Source organism: Octopus sinensis, unplaced genomic scaffold, assembly GCF_006345805.1.
Source record: "Octopus sinensis unplaced genomic scaffold, ASM634580v1 Contig07321, whole genome shotgun sequence".
NCBI lineage: Eukaryota > Metazoa > Mollusca > Cephalopoda > Octopoda > Octopodidae > Octopus > Octopus sinensis.
In genome coordinates this window covers 60,001-84,581 of record NW_021830031.1, presented here as the reverse complement: position 1 = coordinate 84,581, position 24,581 = coordinate 60,001, and the positions used below count along the sequence as shown (strand labels likewise).

Here is a 24,581-nt window from a genome sequence, read left to right as displayed (position 1 = left end):
AGAGCGTCGTAGTCACAGCGCTGCAGCAAAGAGCAGTAGTAATAGTAGCTTCGCAAATTCACACACACACACATATACACCCACGCGACACACACACACACACACACATACACATACATACACATATACATACACGCACACATACTCGTGCGAGCAGATGGCAAAAAACGCACACTCATACACATGTGTGTCTGTGTGAGAACTTACACTTTCTCACGCGTACCCACTCTCATATTCATACTCATCTTCTTGCTCTGACACTCACTCATATTCAAGCATACGCTCTCCTTTTCGTAGACTCTCCCAAATTTAGTCACCCTTCTCTCTATTCGTCACTCTCTCTCTCTCTCTCTATCCATAACTCTCTTACTCTTCATCCCTCTATCCATAACTCTCTTTCTCTTCATAACCTCTCTCTATTTGTCAGACACATACACACTCACCCTACACTCCTATATTTCCTCTTTCACTCTCTCTCTCACTCACACAGTTATTTATATTCATTCACTCAAACACACTCTTTTTACTCTCTCTCTATTCATATATATCCCTCACTCTTTCCACATCCCTCTTACCCTTCCCTTTGTCACACCCCTTCTCATATTCATACTCCTTCACTTTGAAACACTCTCATTTATCTCTGTTTCATTCTCTCTCTCAGTTTTTCACATAAGCCCCTCCCCCCTCTCTCATATTCATACTCATTCACTGTGACACTCTCTGCTTCCTCTCTCTCTATCTCTATCTCCCTTCATTCCCCCTCTGTCTGTTTCTTACATATACTCCCTCTCTCATATTCATACTAATTCACCTAGACTATCCCCCTCTCTCTCTCTCTATTCTAACCCCCCCTTTCCCCTCTGTATACCTCACACACATAACGTTCACTGTCTTCCCGCTCACTCATTCATAACCCATTCACTCACTCCCTCTCATTTGTACACACATACTCACACTTCTACATCTATACACGCTTCAACATCTACGCAATCCCATATACACACATACATATGTATATGTGCACTCGGCACTTTTATACCTTGGTTTTGGTTAGATCGAATCTTCTTACACGATCTTCTGCTTTAAAATAGTAGATAATATTGGTGGGGGGAATAACAGTGAGATATTGATATATTATATATATATACACGCAAACACACGCATATATATGTGCACTAATATATCACATATATAAAACTATATAGATATACATTAATACATAGCTATATATATATATATATATATATATATATATATATATGTATATGTAATAAATATTATTATGGTATGATTTCTCATTTCTGTCTTTGAATACGAAGACAAAATAGAAAGCAGCAACAGTAGAACTGATATTGTAAGCAAACAGTACTTTGGTCGGTGAGATTGGCCATTTCCACACATACACATACACATACAAAACATATACACCCAGTTTATACATATATATGTATATAGATATAGATATATATATATATATCCTTGAGATATTTCCACAGTGTGTTCACGTACAGGCTTGCTACTTGACAGACTAACACACAAACACACAGGCTCTCGTAGATATCTATAAATTTATATATATATATTTCAATATATATATATACATAGAGAGAGAGTGAGTGAGAGAAAGAGCCTCATACATCCATACAAGCATATATGAGTATACATATATACACACACCCTCGTTCATGATCAGGAGTACACTTGCCAGTTTTGTGCGGTGTGTCACCGCTCTCTTACAATTTAATATTTATTTACAGGAACGGTATTAACATCTAATATATATATTTATTTCTATATATACATAGATAGTCTGTGCATATATATAAATATTTATATATATACATATCCATATACATATATATATAAATATAAATATATAATTATAAATAAATTTACATATGTATATGTATAAGCAATACAATATTCACTTATCCTGAAAACGGAGGATCAAGACAAATATATATAATATATATACATATATATAATTATATACACGTATATATATATATATATATCAGCACACACATACATATAGATATATACATATACATGTATAAATGATACATATATTGCTGTTGTAAGCACCGTAGTTTAGGAAAGGGTTTTATTTACCCGCTAAAACACAGGAGTCCCATATCTACAGCATTCAGATATTTCATATCTCTATATATAAATTATATATACACATTGTATATATTTATACACACTCCTTAACGCCGTGAAGTTCTTACAAAAATAGGAATCATGTCTTTCGCTGGATTAAGGAAGCAGATTAACAAAGCCAATCAGGTAAGGACCATCACGACTGATTTCTTTTTCCGCTTTATATACATACATATATACATGTATACATACATACATGAACACGTGTACACACACACACACACACAGCTGTTTTATACATTGACATCTAAACATATACATCACAACACACATATTACACACATTGTGTGTATACACATACATACACGAAATACTATATGTATACACACATTTTATACATACACAAACTCGTGTATACATGTACATAAAGGAAATTATACAAATACCTATCCATCTCTCTCTCTCACAAACACACACACACACTTCGAAAATGTATTCAAGGAGTAAATATATTCTAAAGGAAGATAAAAAAAAATCAATCTCGGATTACCAGCTGAGTGATTGGAAACGTGTAATTCAAGCGAACTGTAATTAGGAGTCCTTCATTTATTATGCATTGAAGAATGGTCTACACTTAACGTAATATTTATTGGGTTCTGCAATTTATCGTTTCTGGTTGGGGAATCAACAGAAATATCGACCTTTTAGCTAAGATCAAAGTGTGTGCGCGTATATATATACACGTATATGATACACATGTATACATGCTTGACTGAAATAAAACACATATATACATATATATATACACACACTCACTCACTAATAATAAACACGAATATATATGTGTATAAAAAAAAAACGTATATGTATACATGTTTGAATAATATATATTATGTATATATATATATATGTATATTTAATACACGTGTAAGGAAACTTGACAACAAACTAGTACCTGTATGTACATGTCTACATGTTTTCATCTCGAATTATCTGTGAATATGTATGTGTGTGTCTGTGAATACATGTGTGTACACACACGCACACATTCCTGCATTCTCACGTGTCTTCATCTACATATGCACACACACACACACACACACACATACATATATATACATACATGTCTAAACACACACACACCTACCCACACTTTTACTAATTGCCGATTTGTCCTTGTGTGTTCTATTGATACGTTCGATCCCAATCATTGTATACTACCACTATCATTGTTCGGTAGGAACCGCTATTTCACCAGCTGTGGCTTGCTTATTCATCATTAATCTATGAAATATATTTGTGTTCGATTTGATCCTTTGACTATCTATCTATCTATCTATCTATCTATCTATCTATCTATCTATCTATCTATCTATCTATCTATCTGCCTATCTATCTATCTATCTATCTATCTATCTATCTATCTATCTATCTATCTATCTATCTATCTATCTATCTATCTATCTATCTACATAATCTATCTGTCTATCTATCTTTCTTTCTTTTCGTGTTTGCCTGTCTGTCTAATTAGTGGGATATATGTATATATTTCTACAAATATGTGCGTGTGTATAAGACGTTTCCCTACCTATGTATCGATACAAATTTTCCAATAAATCTAACGTTTTGTATCTGAAATATTTGCCCATCGAAATATCTAATTTATCTAGCTACACAGGCACACACACACATACACAAGAGCCAGAAGGTTGTGGCCATGCTGGGGCCCCCCCAAATACGCCTGCATAAGTTGATCGTTCGCTATGTTGTCTGTATTAACAAATTCAGTGGGATGCATCTCGTGCGTTTGTCTTTGAGTTCAAATCCGACTCGAACGGTTTCTTACTTTACACCGTCTTTCCGGATTGTGTGTGTGTATATGCGCGCGCGCACAGACACTGTATAACTCACACATGCACACACACACACACACGCATGTATATACAAACACTATACGCTAAGCTACAGATATCCACATGATAGAAGCTACGCATACACATGTATGCATGCATGTTTCGTGTGTGTGTGTATATATATATATATATATATATTTATATTATATAGAGGGCATTATTACAGATAAATGCCTCACACTAAGAGGGACATAAGTCATTTCTACCAAAACTTTCACTAATCATACCCAATGCAGTTTTTCAAAGCAAGACGTTTAATATATATATATATATATATATATATATATATATATATATACACATATATATATAATATGGTGTAGAATGGAATCGATAATTATCACGAGCAGCAAAAACTGCAATCTTTTTCGGATGTGTATATTTCAAGCATTGCAGATTACAATTCTGGAAAGGGTGGGAAATAAAAAAAGAAGTTTTTCCTTTCTCCACCTTTAAGTTTTGGCTTAATTCTACAGTCCCACACCTCCCCCCTCAGATTTATGTTTTTTTTAACATCTGAGATGAGAATTCTTTAAAAATATATACGCGACTTCTTAAACCCTAAATCTAAAAAAAAAAAAATGAAAAATAGTTAATAAAAAAAAACCCCAAAAACTTCCGAAAACAGAGTCTCAGTTGAAATATTACGTAGAAACGGGTGAGACAGAAACCTCTTCACTCTCTTTCCTTATTTTCTTTGCAGAATTGTCATCTGCGATATGGTTAAAACACGCACACGACCCCAATCCAAAGAAATTACGACTCTATTCTACAGGAACGCATATACATATATATATATATATATATATATATATATATATATATATATATATATATATATATATATATTTTGACTAGTTGAATTAAAGACTGAAGAATGAGCAGTCCCATTGTGTTATAATCTATTTCATTTCAATTATTTTTTTGGTAATTGCTTTTTTCTCTAAATACAATCCCAAGTTTTTGCTAGCATTCGGGTGACAATTTCTTGTCCTAGTTCAATATAGTTTTTATTATTTCTATTTACTGCATCGTCGACGTGGGACGGACGGGTTGCTTCTCGTAGCCCCGTTATTTATTATATATATTTTTTCAGGACCTCCTAGATTAAGGGCGAGCAGGCAGGCACGCAGGCAGGGAATTATTCTCAAACGAGTTGCTTGTCCCAGGGAAACTCTACTAAAGGCTAAAAGTGCCCGAAGACCAGGTGGTGAGGGTTAAATCGGGTAATATGTTAAGTCTATCTATCACAACCTGGTCTTGCACTCCAAACCCAAAGAGTCGGAACAAAAACTGCAAGAACACCCCCGTCCATTGCTCTAACGATTCTGCTAATCTATGGTCGTGGATTTGGCAATGCTAATTAATTTTATCGACCCCCCCCCCCTCCCAGCTAAAGGATGAAAGGAAAAACTGATCTCGGTGGGGTTTGAACGCAAAGCTCGGTGAGCTGAAATGAATATCGTCAAGTATTTTGTCCTGTGCTGTAACGGTTCTTGCCATGTCACCGAATTTAAATTGCAAGATTCCGACTGAGGATTCTATGTGTGTGTGTGTGTGTGTGCATGTATGTATGTATGTATGTATGCACGCTACATTTATACACATACATATATACGAAGACCGATGCCTACATGTAGATTAGATATACGTAGATATATTAACATGCATGCGTGTGTGTATATAATACAGTCACATGTAAATACGTATACTCTTTTACTTGTTTCAGTCATTTGACTGTGGCCATGCTGGAGCAACGTATATATATATATATACACACGCACACACATTAAACATTGATTCACACATACATACATATACATTTCTAAATACATGTGCATACATACATTGACGTGTGTGTGTGTATATATATATATATATATATATATATATATATATGTGTGTGTGTGTGTGCGTATGTATGCATAATCGCACGTACACACACATTGGGGTCGTCTGCGTGTCTCCCTTCAATAAATATCGGGTGCGTTTTTGTTTTTCTTTCCAAAAAAATCTGTTTCAGTTTTTTTTTTTTCTGTTTCGTGTTTGGCAATATGCGGTAAAGAAAAGGTTCTTTGATAAGCAACCTTGGCATTGGTAGCGTAAGGTTTATTTATCCCCATAACCCCCGACTCTCTAAGCACCGATATGCCACTGTTATCCCTCCATTTTTTCATCACCATCAGCCTTTCACCACCCTAGCAGCCATCATCATCATCATCATCATCATCACCAATACAACCACCATCATCATCATCACAACCACCACAGCCATCATCATCATCATCATCATAACTACCACTACTGCTATCATCACAACTACCGCCATCATCATCATCATCATCATCATCGTCACAATCACAATCGCCGTCATCATAAGCATTAGCATCCCCTACGCCTCCACATGGCATTTACATCTCAACAGCGCCACCACCACCGCCACCCGTCTCCATCACCACCACCTCCACCTCCACCACCACCACTCTCTAACATCTCCCTTCATCCTTACAATCCTTCTCCCCCTCCACTCGTCATCTGCAACTCAAAGCTCCTCTCAGCCACCACCCCACCCACCCCACCTTCGCCCATGTACCCCTTTTTTCCGCCCCCCACCCACCCCGCCTAAATGAAGGGCGACTGGGTGGGGTGGGGAGCAGAATGGTTTTTTTTATGTGATGGAGAGTCTCCTGATTTACTTGTCGCTGTTTTCTCCTTCCCTCGTTTCCTTTCTCTCCCTCCATCTCGCTCTGTGTCTTACCCCCCCACCTCACCATCACCATCATCATACCACCACCACCACCACCACCACCACCATTTTCGAGTACACTCTCCTACTCCCACACCCACACCCACCTTCCGCTGCCAACTTATTTCGCTGCCTTCTTTTTTTAATTGCGAACATGTATTCAAACATGAGTCGCCTTCGTCATCACCATCGTCATCATCATCATCATCACCCTTGTATTCCATCATCGTTGTCGTCGTCATAGTCTTCGCCATCGTCACCACCACCACCGCCACCACCACCGTCGTCGTCATCATCATCATAGCCATCATCGGCATCATTACCATCTCCATCATCGTCACCACCACCGCCACCACCGCCGTCACCACCACCGCCACCACCACCGTCGTCATCATCATCATCATCACCATCATCATCATCATCGTCGTCATCTCTGAGGCGTGGATTGCCAGAGTGAGTTGGGTGTCGGGCAAAATGACTTTAGTATAGCGGTATGTTATTTAGTTCCTTCCCCTCTGTACGTTCTGAGTTCAAATCGTACCGAAATCAACTTTGCATGTTTTACTCTCTCAATATATATATATATATATATATATATATATATATATATATATATGTATATATATGTATTATTGTTCGTCCTACCGATTGAAGATCGATCAAAATAAAAAAAAAATATTTAGTGAAGTGCTACTAGCATTGATTTAATATTTCCATAATGCATCCTAGATGTGAATAAAATTAGAATACTCGAAAGATGATCATTGTCAGCATCATCATCATCATACTCATAACGAACTTCAGCGTCCTCCTCTACCGCCTCCTCCCTATCATCATCATCATCGTCATCATCATCATCAATAGTACACTCAACATACGAACACCATATCATTATCACAACCGCCACCGTCACCTTCACCATCACCATTATCAATGAGCAAGCCTGTACGCATATCGCCCGATCTGCTAGAAATAGCAGCCAAACCCTGTTTTGAAGACAGTCGTCTTCAAAAAGAAAAAAAAAGGTGAAGGTCACATTATATATATAATACATACAGTTTTAGATGCACCTAAAGGGACAGGGTGGTCGTGGTTGGAACGTCTTTGGACATAAGTCAGAGATATCCCACCTGGGGTTGAACAACGCACCACCACCACCAACACCACCACCATCATTGCCACCGCCGCCAGCAACAGTAACAGTTATGACTAACCATCGCTACGACCATCAGAACCACTATCATTATTACCATCGTCAGTAGAAGCATCATCATCATTATTAACATCACCGGTATCTTCGTCGTCACCATCACCACCACCACCGTCATATCAATACCTCCGTCGACATCGTCGCCCTCATTTGCATAAGGCTGGATATTCACTCACGTCGCCACCATCACGCTAGCCAGCCAGCATCAGTGTTTCGTACCACCTGCCTCATTCATCATCATCATGATCAACAATTACTACAGCAACATTAGTATCGTCACTACCATCATCCTCATCATCATTTCCTCATCTTTTTTCTCAATTAGCATCACTTATAAACACGCCCTCGCTGCTGTTACCATTGTCACCATCACATTGAGGCTTATACAAGCCGACGAGGAAAACCCTGAGTAGTCATTTGACCTGCTAGAAATAGCAGACAAATGCCTTCTCCCTCCCCTCCATCTCCTATCACTTTCTTATTGGCGAGCTGGCAGAATCGTTACCGCGCCGGCATTCGGCATTTCATCCTTTTGGGGTCGATAAAATAAAGTTCCAATTAATGTAATCGTATAACATCCAAATTTCAGACCTCATGCCTATGTTAATAAAAAACAAGTTTAAAAAATAAAGGCGGTGAGCTGGCAGAATTACTTGCACGTCGGACAAAATATTTAGCGGCATTTCTTTCATTCCTTTTGTTCAAATCCCGCCGAAGTCGACTCTACTTTTCATCCTTTTGGGGTCGATTAAATAAGTACCAGTTAAGCACAGTTAAGGAGTGGATGTTATCGCCTAGCCATCTCCCATCAGAAGTGCTCGTCTCGTGCTACAATCTTACACAGTTATTATTATTGTTGGGTTCATATACCACCGAGGTCAGCTTTGACTTTCGTCCTTCAAGGGTCGGTCGACGTAACCGACTGTTTCTGGCAATAACTTCAGGCCTTGGAAGTCGGCGAGCTGGCAGAATCGTTAAGCACACCGGGCAAAAATGCTTAGCCGCATTTCGTCTGCCTTCACGTTCTGAGTTCAAATATCGGCGGTGGGGGTCAACTTTATCTTTCATCTTTTTGGGGTCGATAAAATAAGTACCAGTTGAACATTGGAATTGGCCTTGTGCCAAAATTGGAAACCAATATTTCAGGCCTTGGATTGGCAGAATCGCTAAGTACTTCGGGCAAAATGCTTGGCAGCACTTCTTCCGGCTTTTTTACATTCCGAGTTCAAATTCTGCCGAGGTCAGCTTTGCTTTTCATCCTTTCAAGGGTCGATAAAATAAAGTACCAGTCAAAATATTGGGGATCAATATAATCGACTGATCCCTCCCAGCCCTTAAATCAACACCAGTTCAACAGACCTATGATGACAGACATCCCAACTGTGACCATCCTGTCTTAGTCCTTTATTCAGAGAACCCAGAATCACATTATTTGCAGTGCTATTTTTTGTAGATGTTAGTGTGACTTGAAGGAGATGCGGCTGCTATTTCGAGCTGTCGAAGCAACCACGTATTGATCTCATCGTCAGACCGGATTGTGACTATCATTAAATCAATGGGGTGGTTCCGTGAGAATCAGTTGAGCCTTGTTGCTCTCTACGTTATGAGTTCAAATCGCGCCGTGGTCAGCATTGCCTTTCATCCTTCCGGTGTCGATAAAATTAAATGATTACTAAAAGACTGTGTGTGTGGAAGGGTCGCGATATATGGCCCAACTATTTCTCCTTTAAGATCTGAGACCATGAGTTTATATATAATGTATATAAGAAATCAACACAAACGTTAATCAGCCCTACGACGGTTTGTTTCGGTTTGCATGTGTATAATGTGTGTGTATATATATATATATATATATATATATATATATATATATGTGTGGTGTGTGTGTATGAGCACGTGTATGTATGTGTGCGTGTATATATATATATATATATACATACACACATATACGATATGTGAGTATGTACTCATGTTTTATATATATATATATATATATATATATATGATGAGGTGTGTGTGTGAAAACATAGACTATATAGTCATACATGTAATGTGTGTGTGTGCGATGGTGTATATATATATATATATAATGTGCGTGTGTACATATGTATATTTGATACGAGGTGTATCTATATAACGTACGTGTGTGTATATTAGGCACGTATTAACACGTGTGTATATAGATATATGTACATACACGCACACATAATATGAAATATATCTGTAAATGTATACGTACATACACACATACATATATTATGCATGTCTGTATAAATATATAATGCATAACGGAGTAAGATAGCCGTGGTGACCTTTTCTTGGTAATGTGTTGTAATTAAGAAAAATCTCTCAATTTCAAATACAGTTTCGATAGGAAAGCTCGGCCGTTATTTAACTGTTGCTAATGTTGTTGCTCTCATAGATTTTGATGTATATAATTACATACGTGCACTCCATCCATCCATCCACCCACATACACACAAATGATTTAAGCGTGTGTGTGTGTGTTTGTATCTCTCTCTTTTTTTACTCTTTTTCTTGTTTCAGTCATTTGACTGCGGCCATGCTGGAGCACCGCCTTTAGTCGAGCAAATCGACCCCGGGACTTATTCTTTGTAGCCCAGTACTTATTCTATCGGTCTCTTTTGCCGAACCGCTAAGTGACGGGGACGTAAACACACACCAGCATCGGTTGTCAAGCAATGCTAGGGGGACAAACACAAACACACATACATATGTGTATATATATATATATAATATATATATACATATATACGACAGGCTTCTTTCAGTTTCCGTCTACCAAATCCACTCACAAGGCATTGGTCGGCCCGGGGCTATAGCAGAAGACACTTGCCCAAGATGCCACGCAGTGGGATTGAACCCAGAACCATGTGGTTGGTTAGCAAGCTACTTACCACACAGCCACATTTTTTTCTTAGTTTAAATGGTTTCAGTCATAGGACTGCGTTCATGCTTGAGCATCGCCTTAATTTATCTTCTTTCAGTTCTGTTGTCGCTTTATGGCTAGGAGTTGGTTTATGATTGAGTTCGTAGCAGCTGATCTTCCCCGAGTCGTATCCTTGAATGGCTGGCTGGTCCGCTAATCGTCGTTTCGAGTTTATCCCAATGCGTGCTTCTAGTTAATGTTTCACTAGAGGTTTTGTCTCATATTTCTGATTTCTTCAGGTAGGCAGTTGAGCAATTGACACTTGTTTAATCTCTCTTGACCCGAAGTCAAGTGTCCGTCAGTGGGTGAGACCAGGTCAGTTGCTTTTGAACTGGGAACTTCAGCAATGGAAGACGATGGAATTTGAGCCTGGATCGTTGAGTTTTGCTCAGAGCTTTTTCTGCCCACGCAGTAGTGATAGCATTACACACACACACACACACACACACGTCTGTGGGTGTGGATATGCTTGTATATTTTGTCTCCCTCAACAAGGAGACAGAGAGAGTTAAGAGAAAATCAGCTCGGCATCCGACTACTGCTTTATTTATCGACCTTGGAAAGGTGGAAGGCAAAGTAGACTTGGCGGAATTTGAACTCGGAACGCAAAGAGCAGTTGTTCTAACGTTCTTACAGTTCTGCCAAACGACCACCTCCGCGCGCGTCTACATGTATAAGTACAAGGTTTAATGTCACTCGGCCGGCCTTTCTTCCTTACTCAACTCCTGTCGTAAAAATTGACCTCGTGACCTGGAGCGACCAGTTTGTGGTAACATTTCTGTTGTAACTTTAAGATAATGTGGAGGGAAAGCAAACCTGTCCTGGCCAAGATATCTTCAGTGTGACAGTCAGCTGTTTACGTACGTACGTACGTACATCCATCCATGCATACATACAAACCAGGGAGATTGATACGTAACAGTGGTTGTGGTGGTGATAGTAGTAATAGTAGTAACATTAATCGTTGTGATGTAGTAGAGGTAGTAGTAGTAGTAGTGGTATAGTTGTAATTGTAATATCGTGGTTGTAATGATAATGTAGTTTAGCTCCGAATCAAACCCTCATCGAACAGGCTTACAATCAAAGCTCACCCAACCGTGACCATCCCGTCCTCGTCCTAATGAAGGAAGTCAGAATTACATTATCTCATGTACCCGCCCCCTTTTTTTTTCTTTAGGACGGTGGTGCGGGTGCGTATGTAATTCAAGATTTCAGAGCTATTTGGCTGCTATTTCTAGCAGACTGAGCGTCCACATAAAGGCCCCCTTTCGTTAACTCTTAATAGTATCGTGTTGTTTCTGGTGGTCGTGGTGGTGGTAGTAGTAGTAGTAGTAGTAGTGATGATGTGGTAACAGTATTAGTGAGATTGGTAGTGTTGGTGGTTGTAGTAGTAGTAGAAGTTGTAGTGTACTAGTTGCTTTCAGTAGCATTTTATTGATTCCAGACTTAGCGGGGGCGGGTATAAAAACGCGATATCGGTCCCCATCCAGATTTGAACTTTGAACGTACAAAGTATATATATATATGAGTTCAGTATGTGGCAAAGTAATTTATTTTACTAAGCCCTTATATATAATATATATATATATATATATATTAGGAAATAGTGTCACAACAAGGTACCGATATTTACTGGAAATAGCAGTCGAAATATTGTAATAATAGTAGTAGTAGTAATAATAATAATAATAATAATAATAATTATATATATATATACGCTAGGTAAAATGCCTGGCTGAATTTCGTCCGTCTTTACGTTCTGAGTTCAAATTTGTCCGAGGTCGACTTTGCCTTTCATCCTTTCGGGGTCGATAAATTAAGTACCAGTTGCGCACTGGAGTCAATCTTAATCGACTGGTCCCCTCCCCTAAAAATTTCGGGCCTTGGTGCCTAGAGTAGAAAAGAATAATATGTGTATGTGTTTCTATATGTGTACATGTCATGTCTGTATATGTATATACATTTGTGTGTAAGTGTGTCTGTCTGTCTGTGTGTAAAGGGCAAATTGGATGCCGTTCCTTGTGTCAAGGACATTTTAAATACCGTGACACGGTTTCAAGTTTGAACCGAACCCGAGTCGCAGGCATTTACGTAACAGTGGTATGCACAGTGATTATTTTGTGTGTATCTATTTATTTATTTATTTTGCCATTCATCTCTGTGTCTAATAATCTGTCTCTCTACTTATCTATCCACACTGTACAAAGCTCGATATTTTTTTGTTTTATGAAGGCGGGTGGGAGAGAGAAAAGGAAGAAATTAAACAGACTCCCTTCCTCCAGTACTTGAATGGTATTTCATTCTATCGATTTAGGATAATGAAAAATTAAAGACGCCCACGACGGGATTTGAACTTGGAACGTAACAGCTAGGTAAACTTGACAACGTAACGTATTTTTGTTCGACGTCTTACCTAATACGCCACATTACAGCCACTTGGCCACTCACTCGTAATGATATTATGATATTAATTATAATAATGATGGTTTCAAATTTTGTTACAAGGCCAGCAATTTTTAGAGGAGGGGGTAAGTCGTATACATTAACCCTAGTATTCAACCGGTATTTATTTTTATCGACCCCGAAAGGATAAAAAGTAAAGTTGACCTTGGCAGAATTTGAACTCAGAACGTAAACACAGATGAAATGTCGCCAAGCATTTTGCTCGGCGTGCCAACGTTTCTGCCAGCTCGCTGTAATAGTAATAATAATAATAATAATAATCCTTTCTGCTATAGGCACAAGGCCTGGAATTTGTGGAGAGGAGGATAGTCAACCTCAGTACTTTACTGGTATTTAATTTATCGACCCCGAAAGGATGACATGCGAAGTCGACCCCGGCGGAATTTGAACGCAGAACGTAATGGTGGACGAAATGCCGTTTGGCAATAGGTGTTGGTTTGTTGACGTCTCCGTAACTTAGCTGTTCAGCGTAAACAGACCGATAGAGTAAATAGCAGACTTAGAAATTGAAATTCTTGAAGGGATTTCGAGTTGATTTGTTCCACTTAAATCTATCAAGGTGGTGCCCCAGCATGGCCGCAGTAATGGTGGACGAAATGCCGCTAAGCATTTTCCTGAGGGTGCTAACGATTCTACCAGCTCGTTACAACAACAACAACAATAATGATTCTTTTATTGGCCACAAGGGCTGCAAAACATTTTGGACAACACAAAGACAAAAGACAGTTGAGATTTACTTTGAAATGTGTAAACGATTACATACAATTTACAAAAAAACTTAACAAATAGGCGCGGGAGTGGCTGTGTGGTAAGTAGCTTGCTAACCAACCACATGGTTCCGGGTTCAGTCCTACTGCGTGGCATCTTGGGCAAGTGTCTTCTACTATAGCCTCGGGCCGACCAATGCCTTGTGAGTGGATTTGGTAGACGGAAACTGAAAGAATCCTGTCGTATATATGTGTATATATATATATGTATATATGTATATATATATATATATGTGTGTGTGTGTTTGTGTGTCTGTGTTTGTCCCCCTAGCATTGCTTGACAACCGATGCTGGTGTGTTTCTGTCCCCGTAACTTAGCGGTTCGGCAAAAGAGACCGATATAATAAGTACTGGGCTTACAAAAGAATAAGTCCCGGTGTCGAGTTGCTCGATTAAAGGCGGTGCTCCAGCATAGCCGCAGTCAAATGACTGAAACAAGTAAAAGAGTAAACGAAATCCCCAATGTAGGGTGGCGGTAAAACACCACACGGGGGGGCATTCCAAGAAACTCCGTTTATCCCAAGGAACCCTAATCACTGGAAGTACCATGTTAAGTACTGCTCTCTCCATACTCTTCAGCCTGCAAGGCACCGGCTTAGGGTAGGCCCACTCATTCCGACCATCTTCGCCTCATTCACCCACCTTTCATTAAATTTTTTTCTGCACATCTCTCACAACCCGCACCTTTCTTTTGAAATGGTATTTTAAGTATGTCGACGAGGCCCTGGCCAAAGACGGAACTGGCCTTCGTCAGACCTTTCAGTTTCATCCACCACACAACCGCTTTCGCCATGGCCACCGAACAGAGGTAGTAATTAATAATTTCCCTTAATTATTAAACTTGCCCGGAAGCTTACACATACGTTTAACTAATTAAACTTACTACTAATTGCTATAGGTACTGGCACTCGCTAATTAGTTCCTGCTGATTAGTTGTTATAAATCAAACGCTGCCACGCCCACTTCTCTCTCCGTCTTTCTTTCTTTCATTCTTTCTTTCTTTCTTTCTCCACATGCCTCGTCATCTCCCCCCTTCTCTCTTTCTGCCACTGTTTACAGGTATGGGGGTAAGTGGGTAGATAAGTGGAAGGACGGGTAGGCAGGTGGGACAAATAAGGGGGCGTATAATTAGATGACTGGTTGAGTAGGTGGGTAGATCGTCAGAGTGGTATCTAGATTAGATCGATATCTGGGTGTATAGATAAGCGGGTGGGTATAGATCGATATATGGTGTACATGTGGCTAGGTAAGTAGGTACATTTTTAGATGCACAGGTGGGTGTGCATATATATATATGTATGTGTGTGTGTGTGTATATATATATACACACACACAAGCATATCTATACATGTTACTTATGTATATATATATATATATATGGGTGTACGGCTGACTGGGTAGTTAGATAGAGCCATGTGTTAATAGATGCTTGGGTAGGTAGATATACGGGTGTTTGGATGGCTGGCTGGCTGGGCTGGGTAGATATATGGGTACATATATATATATATATATGCACTCAGCTGGACGGGTGGGTTCATTAGATTAGGGGCGTGGTTGGGTGGATAAATAGCCGGCAGTATGGACGGGTATATGAATGGGTGCAATCCCAGTGATTTCGGGTTCAATCCCACTGTACAGCAGCTTGGGCAAGTGTCTTCACTATAACCCCGGGCCGACCAATGCTTTGTGAGTGAATTTCGTTGACAGTAACTGTGTAGAAGTAACATGTATAGATATGTGTGTGTGTGTGTGTACATACACACACATACATATATATAGAGTGTATGTACTTATCCCGCCCCATTCACCGCTTGGCAATAGGTGTTGGTTTGTTGACGTCTCCGTAACTTAGCTGTTCAGCGTAAAGAGACCGATAGAGTAAATAGCATACTTAGAAATTGAAATTCTTGAAGGGATTTCGAGTTGATTTGTTCCACTTAAATCTATCAAGGTGGTGCCCCAGCATGGCCGCAGTAAAAAAAAAATGACCGATTTGTGAGGTTACTAGAAAGAAAAGACGATGGAGAAGAAGGAGGAGAAGAAGAAGAAGAAGGAGGAGGAGGAGGAGGGATTTGACTGGAGACAGAAAGACAGATATCATTGGTTATGTATATGGTTTGATATTGCGTGGTGTAGGTCAGCTCTGACGACCGGCAAGCGATCTGTGAAGAACGAGTAGTAGTTTTCATATTTCAAAGTTATCTTACTGTTAGACACGTTTCTTTTGTCGCAGATGATTAGGTGTGTGTTGTGTGAACGTTTCTCTCTCTTGACCGGGTGTCTTCTTGTGAAAGCTACATGAATAAATCAGGTGCTTTGATACAATTTACATAAACGCGGGGTTTTTTGGGGTGGGGCGTGCGTTCTTCGTACATGTCTACACGCATGCACGCACGCCTTTTCTCTGTTCTTTGTAATATATTCAAACGGTGTGTGTATACGCTCGTATGTTTCTATGTACAAATTTTTAACGATAAAGAACGCAATAAGTGGTGTAGAGCTGGCAAAGTCGTTAGCACGCCGGGCGAAATGCGTAGCAGTATTTCGTTTGCCGTTACTTTCTGAGTTCAAATTCCGCCGAGGTCGACTTTGCTTTTCATCCTTTCGAGGTCGATTAAATAAGTACCAGTTACGCACTGGGGTCGATGTAATCGACTTGATCCGTTTGTCTGTCCTTGTTTGTCCTCCCTGTGTTTAGCCCCTTGTGGGTAGTAAAGAAATAGGTATTTCGTCTGCCTCTACGTTCTGAGTTCAAATTCCGCCGAGGTCGACTTTGCTTTTCATCCTTTCGAGGTCGATTAAATAAGTACCAGTTACGCACTGGGGTCGATACAATCGACTTAATCCGTTTGTCTGTCCTTGTTTGTCCTCCCTGTGTTTAGCCCCTTGTGGGTAGTAAAGAAATAGGTATTTCGTCTGCCTCTACGTTCTGAGTTCAAATTCCGCCGAGGTCGACTTTGCTTTTCATCCTTTCGAGGTCGATTAAATAAGTACCAGTTACGCACTGGGGTCGATACAATCGACTTAATCCGTTTGTCTGTCCTTGTTTGTCCTCCCTGTGTTTAGCCCCTTGTGGGTAGTAAAGAAATAGGTATTTCGTCTGCCGCTACGTTTTGAGTTCAAATTCCGCCGAGGTCGACTTTGCCTTTCATCCTTTCGGCGTCGATTAAATAAGTACCTGTTACGCACTGGGGTCGATGTAGTCGACTTAATCCCTTTGTCTGTCCTTGTTTGTCCCCTCTGTGTTTAGCCCCCTGTGGGCAATAAGGAAATAAATAAGTGGTGTAGAGTCAAGTGTTATTTATATGTGTGTGTGTGTGAGTGCGTGCATATGTGCGTGTGTGTGCGTTCGCGCGCGTATGTATGTATATGTATGACGCGTATATATATGTACGTGTATATGTATGTGTGTGTGTGCATATATAAATATATATATCCTTATATGTGTGTGTGTATCCTTATATATGTGTGTATGATTACACTGCTACCTTCCCCCCATCCTACCTCCCTTGGTCTTGAGCAGAACTATGATTAAGGCCATTCCAAATGTTTAGGAATACGCTCGCCTTTATAAAACTGTTGGTGTATAGTTTTTAGGGAGACGTGGCTACTATTTCTAGCATATCCACTGACCAAGTAGAGGCTCCCTTGTTGGCTCATGGTTCATCGTAATATTTATTGCTGTTGTTGTGTAAACCCAGGCCATCCCTGATCGAGCAGACTTATGATCAAAAGTGTCCAAGCCAAGGCAATCCTGTTTTGATTTAAAGGATTTCCTAGGAATACATTATCCAGATTGTTCTTCCCTTTCTCTATATGGCAGGATGTGATTTGACTGAGATTTTGTTGGTGTTTCTAGCATATCGAACAACTACATGGAGGTTTGCAGTTGATTAGTGGCGGTTGATGAGGAAGTATGATGATGATCATCAGAGAGATGTTTGTGTTGATGATGATGATTGGGTGATTGTTATTGTTTCGCAGCGAGGGCGCGTTGCCTAGTGTTGTTGCACTCGCGATTGGGAGATCGTGGTTTCAATTCCTAGAACGGTTGGTGTGTTGTGTTGTGTTCTTGAACAAAACACTGCATCTCGTGTTGCTCTGCGATTTCTTCGATTCCTGAGGTCTGGTACACCGCTCTTGTTCACCCAACATCGATTTGAAGGAATGAGGGATCTAATGTGCATCACAAAACATTGGATCACTATAAACAAATCGTCTGTCCTGGGTGTTCAGCAGGAATTTTCAGAACCGTCTTTCTCGGACTACGGAAGACTACCATCACTATCACCACCACCATCACGGTTGCATAAACACCAGGCCAGTCTTGATCAAGATTAGTTTGCTCGAATGATGAAATACAACCTGTAGTATTGTTCTCTCTGTTATTCCATGTCTCTGAAACCCCAAACTGCACAATCCAACATGTTTGAGTCTAGCTGAAGCTGTTGCAGTTAATTCTGTGTACATGTACTTTTTAATGCTTGTCCTTACTGAGTAGGAGAGATAAATTCTTGGGGTGGCCACGGCAGAATCGAACGGATCAGAGTGCAATAGTTACTGTTCCTCTGCAATTATTGTTGGGGACTGGGGTATGAATATCCTAGTTGAATATTTGGGGTCGGTTGAAGCCGTTCTTATTGCAGCTAGTTCTGTATCTCTGTTCCTTCGTCTTGTCTGAGTTGAGTAGGAAAGAAAGATTCTGGGGCCAATTACAGAGGATTCGGAACGAGTCAGATCGCATATCTGTTGTTCCTCAGCAATTATTGTTGGGGTGGAGGCAGGGACGAACTGAGAGTATTAAGGGCCCTCGGGCATAACTGTTTACCGGGCCCCTTTGAATGTGTGTTTTTGTAGAGTTAACATGTAGAATGTGGGCCCCTCAGAGCTTCGGGCCCTCGGGTAGTGCCCGATTGACCGACGGCTCAGTCCACCCCATAGGTGGAGGTATATCAGTGACGTATGGTGGTTGTTGTATTGGGTGTACTACCACACCCAATGTCACCAAATTTCAAGCAGGGTATAACAAAAGTTTTCTATTAAGATTTGTGATTAAATTAATGAGTAAGGCTAATATTTATAATGAATTTACCATTTTCGATGGCTGTGCAGCGCACACCTAGCACACCCGGAATATACGCCCTTGAGATGTAAGTATACCCCTGCAGAATATTTGAGATTGGTTAAAACAGTTCTTGTTGCGGCATGTTCTGTGTGTATCCCTTTATGCTTGTCCGTATTGAGTAGGAAAAATAGATTCTGGGCGCGGCCAAGGCAGAGTCGGAACGGATCAAAGTGCAATAGTTGTTGTTCGTCTGCAATTATTGTCGGGAGTGTGTGCATCCCAGCACAATGCCTGGTGCTTGTTGCGACTAGTTTCTGTGTGTACGTTCTTTATGCTTGTCCGGGCTGAATAGGAGAGATGGACAGTAGTTTTAAAAGTGCACCGGAGTATTGTAGTATTGTGGACTTGGTGTTTCTAGGAGTAACAGCAAGGAGTATGGAAGTGAAGTTAGTCGGAGAAATAACTTGTGTCCCTTCGTTTTATCTTTGATCTTTTACTCGTTTCAGTCATTGGGCTGCGGCGGGTTTAGTCGAACGAATCGACCCCAGTTATTTAAAAAAGAAAAAAATCTAGTCCTTAATCGTTCCATTTCATCGAACCACTAAGTTACGGGAAACATAAACAAACCAGCGCCGGTTAAGTGGGGTGTCCCTTCATTTTATCTTTGATCTTTTACTCGTTTCAGTCATTGGGCTGCGGCGGGCTTAGTCGAACGAATCGACCCCAGTTATTTAAAAAAGAAAAAAAATCTAGTCCTTAATCGTTCCATTTCATCGAACCACTAAGTTACGGGAAACATAAACAAACCAACGCCGGTTAAGTGGGGGTTGGGGTTGGGACAGTCACAAAGACGTGTGTATACACACACACACACATTTAATTTTGCTTGAGCAAAAGCCTCAGAATGCGCTCTTAAAAGCTCCTCTGCTTCTCTTTATCGGTTACCACCTGTTAGTTAATTCCACCTCCCGATGGTATGGTGTTTATATATATAGACGACGGCTTCCACAAATTCTACCAGATTTACTCGCAAGGCATTGGTCGGCCCGGAGCTATAGTAGAAGACACTTGCTCAAAGTGACGAGCAGTGGAACTGAACTTGAAACCACGTGGTTGCAAAGCTAGCACACAACCAATTCATTACGTTGCATCAGTTGTCTGTGGGTGTGGCCTATGAACAACCTGTTACGATGCGTCGTACACCTTTTTGCGGTCTTTATAATTTGTTGTGGTTTGCTATAAAGATATTAGGGATCCCAACTATAACTGACACAGTCTTGTGATGGATCTTATGTAACGTTCATACATCATTATCATTGTTGCTTTCTGTTGGCCAAATGTGGTACTTAGAATTGCTGTTGGTAGGTTTGTGCGTCGTTTTTGCTTCCTTCGCTAAGTCTTCTGTCTGTGGATGTACTGCATGTGTGAGTGTGTGTGTGTTCGTAGAGGTGTTAATTATATCTAGCTTCTAGTATTGTGTCTTCTCTATGTGTGGTATGTTTATGCCGATGGGCGTGTGGTGGCTGTATGTATTTGATGCTGTCTGGTATTATTATTGCCTGTAAGAAGAGAGAGAGAGAGAGAGAGGAGAGAGAGAGAGAGGAGAGAGAGAGAGAGAGAGAAAAGCTTTGGTAGGTGCTTCTGTACGGCTGTTGTCGCGGAGCCAGGTAATTTAAGTAAGGCTTCTAAAGTAAATGAGCAGCTGTGTCTGAAGAATGGTAGGAGGATGTGAATATTATGTCATTTGCGTATGAAGCTGTCTGCATGTTTTGTAGAAGTGCTAGGTGGGGAGAAGTTGTGTTTAATTTACAGGTTGAAAAGAACGGGTGAAAGGACAGATCCCTTTGGCACGCAATCCAGCAATTTCGAAGGTTCTGAAACTGTTGTTCTTGTGTGCTACAGGAGTGGCTGTGTGGTAAGTAGCTTGCTAACCAACCACACGGTTGCGGGTTCAGTCCCACTGCGTGGCATTTTGGGCAAGTGTCTTCTGCTATAGCCCCGGGCCGACCAATGCTTTGTGAGTGGATTTGGTAGACGGAAACTGAAAGAAGCCTGTCGTATATATGTATATACATATGTATATGTGTGTGTGTTTGTGTGTCTGTGTTTGTCCCCCTAGCATTGCTTGACAACCGATGCTGGTGTGTTTACGTCCCCGTCACATTAGCGGTTCGGCAAAAAGAGAGCGATAGAATAAGTACTAAAAGGTGGTGCTCCAGCATGGCCGCAGTCAAATGACTGAAACAAGTAAAAGAGTAAAGAGTAAACTCAGTAACCCGACAGTTTGCTAACCGGTGTTTTTGTGTTGTTTCTTAAGGACGTGTTGAATATTTCAGTTTGTATCGAGTGGATGGCGGGGAATGGAGTCGAAAACTTTGACGTCGGTGATGATGGCTAGAATGGTACACTGGTTAGTCCACGTTACTTCGGAAGAAGCATAGGGGTCTGTTTTCCCGGTTTCTTTGGCGCATATATTCTTCTTCCTGGACGGAACACCGGTCCGTTGCAGGGTTTTCTCAGATTTGCCAGTTGAATGGACTGGAGCAACGGGAAATGAAGTGTTTTGCTCGAGAACACGACACATCGCCCGGTCCTGGAATCGAAACCACTATCTTATGATCATGAGTCTAACACCCTAATCACTAAGCCACGAACCCCCGCGCATATACTCTCCTTCCTGGACGGAACGCCGGTCCGTTGCAGGGTTTTCTCAGATTTGCCAGTTGAATGGACTGGAGCAACGGGGAAATGAAGTGTTTTGCTCGAGAACACGACACATCGCCCGGTCCTGGAATCGAAACCACTATCTTATGATCATGAGTCTAACACCCTAATCACTAAGCCACGACCCCCCCCCCGCAAACTTTTTTGTTGTTGTTGTTGAAACCATCGAGTATTTTCTCCGATAGACAGGACGGGGCAGTTGAGCCGCACGCCCTGGGAGATGCTTTTTATGAGGGAGGCACTTTTGAGTCAGCTGTATAAATCTGTATAGGTTTGGAGACCCGAGAATGGTGGCGGGAATAATGGTTACAGGGATGTAAACACACCAACACCGATTGTCAAGCGCTGTTGGATGGTCACAAACAATGACACGCACACACACATATATACATGCTGGGCTTCTTTCAGTTTCCTGAAGTTATAGTAAAAGACACTTGACCAAAATGTTGGGGGTCTTGGAGAGGAAGATTATGTAGATTAGTGATATCATGGATTAATGTTTTCTCGAATATTTGAGGATCTTTACTGAGGGTGACGGGTCACTATGATGTTACTACATTTGGGTATTTCTTCACTTTTAGAATTGTTATAAGCTTTCCCAGTTCTCAGATTCTGGGGACTTCAGAGTATTGATACGAGTAATTGCAGATATTAACCGGTACAGTGGTTCCTTCAGACTCTTGGAGGTTTTTGGTAAGTGTTTATATTTTCCCCTGGCCGTTAGACTTTGAGCTTTTAGGTTCCTGACAGAACGAAGGGCTGAAATCGTAGTTTACGTGTAAAGTATCGTATTTGATGGTATAAAAGACGCACGAGCGTCTTAGAGGCATCCCAATCTCAGCAACGCATATTCAAGAATAAATGTTTTTAGTGCATTAAAGCTCATGGGAGATCCAACTTCGCATAGAGGATCCAGGCTGATTTATTATTTATATTTGTTTGAGACTTTTTTTTTCCTTTGAAAAAGGTGCGTATATATGCCTTCAAATACAGTACACATTTTTCGTCTTCGTGGTTGTGGAATTTCGGTGGGGGAAATATCTTGACGGGAGCACTTGCCTTTGTTACTTTGTTTGTTGATGAGCCGTTCTAACCATGACCATTCCTGTAGGGAACTCTGGACTACATTATCCAACGTGCCCATTTAATATATATATATATATATATATATAGCGAAGGCTCAGTGGTTAGAGCATCGAGCTTACGATCGTGAGGTTGTGAGCTCGAATCCCGGACCGGGCTGCGTGTAGTGTTCTTGAGCAAGACACTTTATTTCACGTTGCTCCAGTTCACTCAGCTGTAGAAATGAGTTGCGACGTCACGGGTGCCAAGCTGTATCGACCTTTGTCTTTCCCTTGGATAACACTGGTGGCGTGGAGAGGGGAGGCCGGTATGCATGGGCGACTACTGGTCTTCCATAAAACAACCTTGCCCAGACTTGTGCCTCAGAGGGTAACTCTCTAGGTGCAAACCCATGGTCACTCATGACCGAAGGGGGTCTTTACCTTTTTATATATATAGCAATAAGAAAATGGAGGGGATCAATAGGTGGTTCATCAACTTTTAGACATGATATTATGTTAAATTATTTATTTATTTACTAAACTGACAATTACAAGAATATACATACAGGTATAATATGTATAACATTTTATGCTTTACATATAAGATATAAAATATATTGATATATAAGGATACCAGTGATTATTACAAAATAACATACATGAATATAAATTGGGGAAAAAGAAAATATATATATATAGTGTGTTGAGAGATTTCCAGCTGTTCCAGCGACCGCGTAGAACAGGCTTGGGCAACGTTTTAACGAGAAGCGGGCCGCATGTGACACGGACCGCGCACATCATGCGACCCGCCGCACTACTAAAAATATTCAAGGTAAATTTTTTTCGCTAGACGTGCCATTTCAGAAAACCCTGCGGGCCGCAGTTTACCCATGGACTGCTGCAAACGTTTTCTCGTTGGCTCGACGATTCGGCACTATGACGACGACGACGATGATTATAATTAATCGTTTGCGATGAGGATTAAGCTGTAGATGATGATGATGATGATGATGATTTAGTATGTTGATTACAATGATTATGATGATGATGATGATGGTTTAATACCAAAAACAGAGGTCATTGACAACAGTTGTGCTAAGACGATGTAAAGGTGAAGCGAGACAATGGTGATCGAATGGTGGGGGGGGGGAGATTTAGTGGTGCTCATGCCTTGCTGCCTGTAGCACAGAGAAGCGCAGGATTTAATAGCAAAAACGTATGTATGTGTTTGTGGTGGTGGTGGTGGGGGGGAGAGGTAGTGTTAGAAAATCCTTGCTGCTGCTGCCGCTACTACTACAGCCAGTCCTTCGGTATACCACCTCCGTTGCTATTAATTCGTCTACTCCCACCGCTACTCAGTCATATGCTACTACCACCACCACTACTACTGCTACTACTACTACTACTTACAAGAACCACCTGTTATGTTCCACCAATAGCTACACTATTGTCTGATTCAACATGTATCTATCGATATTTACTTTCGGTGGCTGTCTGCCTGCATGGCTGTATGCCTACCTTTCTATCTATCTATCTATCTGTCTGTCTGTCTATCTATCTATCTATCTATCTGTCT

General features: G+C 40.6%; 1 long non-coding RNA gene across 1 annotated transcript; it reads left to right on the top strand.

The window, feature by feature from the left end:
• The first annotated feature begins 626 nt into the window (after positions 1–626).
• Positions 627–21,104, top strand: LOC118761085. The gene is made up of 3 exons (XR_004997146.1): positions 627–1,612; positions 20,805–21,011; positions 21,056–21,104. It is a non-coding gene; the product is annotated as an uncharacterized LOC118761085 (long non-coding RNA).
• The last annotated feature ends 3,477 nt before the right edge of the window (positions 21,105–24,581 follow it).